The 4,846-nt window shown below is 51.2% G+C and overlaps 1 long non-coding RNA gene across 2 annotated transcripts; it reads left to right on the top strand.

Moving 5' to 3' along the window:
* The first annotated feature begins 220 nt into the window (after positions 1–220).
* LOC127908399 (uncharacterized) lies at positions 221–1,390 on the top strand. Of its 2 annotated transcripts, none has more exons than XR_008067094.1 (5): positions 221–246; positions 498–528; positions 847–877; positions 1,030–1,060; positions 1,359–1,390. It is a non-coding gene; the product is annotated as an uncharacterized LOC127908399 (long non-coding RNA). The 2 variants fall into 2 exon arrangements; XR_008067095.1 differs by lacking the exon at positions 1,030–1,060 and adding an exon at positions 993–1,023.
* Positions 1,391–4,846: the final 3,456 nt, after the last annotated feature.

Genomic DNA, 4,846 nt, shown 5'->3' with positions numbered 1-4,846 from the left:
GGTTTGGGGAAGGGTTAGCTAACAGGGTTAAGGTTAGGGTTGGGGGAGGGTTAGCTAACAGGGTTAAGGTTAGGGTTGGGGGAAGGGTTAGCTAACAGGGCTAAGGTTAGGGTTGGGGGAAGGGTTAGCTGACAGGGCTAAGGTTAGGGTTGGGGGAAGGGTTAGCTGACAGGGCTAAGGTTAGGGTTGGGGAAGGGTTAGCTGACAGGGTTAAGGTTAGGGTTAGGGGAAGGGTTAGCTAACAGGGTCAAGGTTAGGGTTAGGGGAAGGGTTAGCTGACAGGGTTAGGGTTGGGGGAAGGGTTAGCTAACAGGGTTAGGGTTGGGGAAGGGTTAGCTAACAGGGTTAAGGTTAGGGTTGGGGGAAGGGTTAGCTAACAGGGCTAAGGTTAGGGTTGGGGGAAGGGTTAGCTGACAGGGCTAAGGTTAGGGTTGGGGGAAGGGTTAGCTGACAGGGCTAAGGTTAGGGTTGGGGAAGGGTTAGCTGACAGGGTTAAGGTTAGGGTTAGGGGAAGGGTTAGCTAACAGGGTTAAGGTTAGGGTTGGGGAAGGGTTAGCTGACAGGGTTAAGGTTAGGGTTGGGGAAGGGTTAGCTGACAGGGTTAGGGTTGGGGAAAGGGTTAGCTAACAGGGTTAGGGTTGGGGGAAGGGTTAGCTAACAGGGTTAGGGTTGGGGGAAGGGTTGGCTAACAGGGTTAAGGTTAGGGTTGGGGGAAGGGTTAGCTAACAGGGCTAAGGTTAGGGTTGGGGGAAGGGTTAGCTGACAGGGCTAAGGTTAGGGTTGGGGGAAGGGTTAGCTGACAGGGCTAAGGTTAGGGTTGGGGAAGGGTTAGCTGACAGGGTTAAGGTTAGGGTTAGGGGAAGGGTTAGCTAACAGGGTCAAGGTTAGGGTTAGGGGAAGGGTTAGCTGACAGGGTTAAGGTTAGGGTTGGGGAAGGGTTAGCTGACAGGGTTAAGGTTAGGGTTGGGGAAGGGTTAGCTGACAGGGTTAAGGTTAGGGTTAGGGGAAGGGTTAGCTAACAGGGTTAAGGTTAGGGTTAGGGGAAGGGTTAGCTAACAGGGTTAAGGTTAATGTTGGGGAAGGGTTAGCTGACAGGGTTAAGGTTAGGGTTAAGGTTAGGGTTGGGGAAGGGTTAGCTAACAGGGTTAAGGTTAGGGTTGGGGGAAGGGTTAGCTAACAGGGTTAGGGTTGGGGGAAGGGTTAGCTAACAGGGTTAGGGTTGGGGAAGGGTTAGCTAACAGGGCTAAGGTTAGGGTTGGGGGAAGGGTTAGCTGACAGGGCTAAGGTTAGGGTTGGGGGAAGGGTTAGCTGACAGGGCTAAGGTTAGGGTTGGGGAAGGGTTAGCTGACAGGGTTAAGGTTAGGGTTAGGGGAAGGGTTAGCTAACAGGGTTAAGGTTAGGGTTGGGGAAGGGTTAGCTGACAGGGTTAAGGTTAGGGTTGGGGAAGGTTTAGCTGACAGGGTTAAGGTTAGGGTTGGGGAAAGGGTTAGCTAACAGGGTTAGGGTTGGGGGAAGGGTTATCTAACAGGGTTAGGTTTGGGGAAGGGTTAGCTAACAGGGTTAAGGTTAGGGTTGGGGGATGGGTTAGCTAACAGGGTTAAGGTTAGGGTTGGGGGATGGGTTAGCTAACAGGGCTAAGGTTAGGGTTGGGGGAAGGGTTAGCTGACAGGGCTAAGGTTAGGGTTGGGGGAAGGGTTAGCTGACAGGGCTAAGGTTAGGGTTGGGGAAGGGTTAGCTGACAGGGTTAAGGTTAGGGTTAGGGGAAGGGTAAGCTAACAGGGTTAAGGTTAGGGTTGGGGGAAGGGTTAGCTAACAGGGTTAAGGTTAGGGTTGGGGAAGGGTTAGCTGACAGGGTTAAGGTTAGGGTTGGGGAAGGGTTAGCTGACAGGGTTAAGGTTAGGGGAAGGGTTAGCTAACAGGGCTAAGGTTAGGGTTGGGGGAAGGGTTAGCTGACAGGGCTAAGGTTAGCGTTGGGGGAAGGGTTAGCTAACAGGGCTAAGGTTAGGGTTGGGGGAAGGGTTAGCTGACAGGGCTAAGGTTAGGGTTGGGGAAGGGTTAGCTAACAGGGTTAGGGTTGGGGAAGGGTTAGCTAACAGGGTTAAGGTTAGGGTTGGGGGGAAGGGTTAGCTAACAGTGTTAAGGTTAGGGTTGGGGAAAGGGTTAGCTAACAGGGCTAAGGTTAGGGTTGGGGAAGGGTTAGCTGACAGGGCTAAGGTTAGGGTTGGGGAAGGGTTAGCTGACAGGGCTAAGGTTAGGGTTGGGAAGGGTTAGCTGACAGGGTTAAGGTTAGGGGAAGGGTTAGCTAACAGGGTTAAGGTTAGGGTTGGGGGAAGGGTTAGCTAACAGGGTTAAGGTTAGGGTTGGGGAAGGGTTAGCTAACAGGGTTAAGGTTAGGGTTGGGGAAGGGTTAGCTGACAGGGTTAAGGTTAGGGTTAGGGGAAGGGTTAGCTTACAGGGTCAAGGTTAGGGTTAGGGTTAGGGTTAAGGTTAGGGTTAGGTAACAGGGTTAAGGTTAGGGTTAGGGTTAGCCAACAGGGTTAAGGTTAGGGTTAAGCAAAGAAAGTAAAGCAAAGAAAGTAAATGTCAAAGCCCCCTCTCCTACCTGCCTACCCACTATTTACCTAACTTAGCACCACCTGGTGCGCTAACCAAAATACAGAGGGTGGTCCGCCCAGGTCTTACCTAGTGTGTATAGACAGTAAATACTATGGTTTATGTATGCCCGCAGGCCTCTTGCCTAAGCACTCCCTAGGTGCCTTCCCCTTCCCCCTGGGAACAAATACAGGATACAAACGTAAGTATACAATTTCAATAATCAAAAACACTGCCTCCTATGGGGGGGGGGGCGGCATACCTTAGAAGCAGCGACTACAAAGTACTTAAAAACCTCTCAGTCTCTCAGCAAAAACCAACACAGGACACACTAATCTCTTTCTCAGCTACAACTAACATAGTCCATACCAAATCTCTCAGCAACAACCAACATATGATAAAACACTCAGCTCCCTTCTGAGCAACCGAACACTGGCTTTTATAGCTGGAGCAGGAGTCTGTAATGAGATACAGCTGTATCCTGACGAGGGGGCGTGGTCAGCTCCAATTAGCAATGGGGCCGACCAATCAGCTGCGTGGGGGAATTTCAGGAAGCCATCCTGAAACACACACATACAAACAAAACCAAAACACAGAAACTGGGGAACATAACAAAGGGTTTTAGCTAACAGGGTTAAGGTTCGGGTTAGGGGAAGGGTTAGCTAACAGGGTTAGGGGAAGGGTTAGCTAACAGGGTTAGGGGAAGGGTTAGCTAACAGGGTTAGGGGAAGGGTTAGCTAACAGGGTTAGGGGAAGGGTTAGGGGAAGGGTTAGCTAACAGGGTTAGGGGAAGGGTTAGCTAACAGGGTTAAGGGAAGGGTTAGCTAACAGGGTTAGGGGAAGGGTTAGGGGAAGGGTTAGCTAACAGGGTTAGGGGAAGGGTTAGCTAACAGGGTTAGGGGAAGGGTTAGCTAACAGGGTTAAGGTTCGGGTTAGGGGAAGGGTTAGCTAACAGGGTTAAGGTTCGTGTTAGGGGAAGGGTTAGCTAACAGGGTTTAGGGGAAGGGTTAGCTAACAGGGTTAAGGTTCGTGTTAGGGGAAGGGTTAGCTAACAGGGTTTAGGGGAAGGGTTAGCTAACAGGGTTAGGGGAAGGGTTAGCTAACAGGGTTAGGGGAAGGGTTAGCTAACAGGGTTAGGGGAAGGGTTAGCTAACAGGGTTTAGGGGAAGGGTTAGGGGAAGGGTTAGCTAACAGGGTTAAGGTTCGGGTTAGGGGAAGGGTTAGCTAACAGGGTTAGGGGAAGGGTTAGCTAACAGGGTTAGGGGAAGGGTTAGGGGAAGGGTTAGCTAACAGGGTTAAGGTTCGGGTTAGGGGAAGGGTTAGCTAACAGGGTTAAGGTTCGGGTTAGGGGAAGGGTTAGCTAACAGGGTTTAGGGGAAGGGTTAGCTAACAGGGTTAGGGGAAGAGTTAGGGGAAGGGTTAGCTATCAGGGTTAGGGGAAGGGTTAGCTAACAGGGTTAGGGGAAGGGTTAGCTAGCAGGGTTTAGGGGAAGGGTTAGCTAACAGGGTTAGGGGAAGGGTTAGCTAACAGGGTTAGGGGAAGGGTTAGGGGAAGGGTTAGCTAACAGGGTTAAGGTTCGGGTTAGGGGAAGGGTTAGCTAACATGGTTAAGGTTCGGGTTAGGGGAAGGGTTAGCTAACAGGGTTAGGGGAAGGGTTAGGGGAAGGGTTAGCTAACAGGGTTAGGGGAAGGGTTAGCTAACAGGGTTAGGGGAAGGGTTAGCTAACAGGGTTTAGGGGAAGGGTTAGGGGAAGGGTTAGCTAACAGGGTTAGGGGAAGGGTTAGCTAACAGGGTTAGGGGAAGGGTTAGCTAACAGGGTTTAGGGGAAGGGTTAGGGGAAGGGTTAGCTAACAGGGTTAGGGGAAGGGTTAGCTAACAGGGTTAGGGGAAGGGTTAGCAAACATGCTAAGTAGTTGCAAAGTAGCTAAAAAAGAAGAAAGGGTTATCCCACACTACTAGACTCTTATTATGACAGTTAAATACTGCACAATTGAAACACTAGCTCCCCAATCACCCAGGAGGTCAGAGAACTGGCAGTGTGGTGTCAGGACAACAACCTCTCCCTCAACGACTAGACAGCCTATAGGGAGGAGGTCAGAGACCTGGCCGTGTGGTGCCAGGACAACAACCTTTCCCTCAACGATGAGACAGCCAATAGGGAGGAGGTCAGAGAACTGGCAGTGTGGTGCCAGGACAACAACCTCTCCCTCAACGATGAGACAGCCAATAGGGAGGAGGTCAGAGAACTGGCAG

The sequence above is a fragment of the Oncorhynchus keta genome, chromosome 17 (genome assembly GCF_023373465.1).
Source record: "Oncorhynchus keta strain PuntledgeMale-10-30-2019 chromosome 17, Oket_V2, whole genome shotgun sequence".
Taxonomy (NCBI): Eukaryota; Metazoa; Chordata; class Actinopteri; order Salmoniformes; family Salmonidae; genus Oncorhynchus; species Oncorhynchus keta.
Note: the sequence above shows the minus strand (reverse complement) of the source record. Positions and strands in the feature narration are given on the sequence as shown.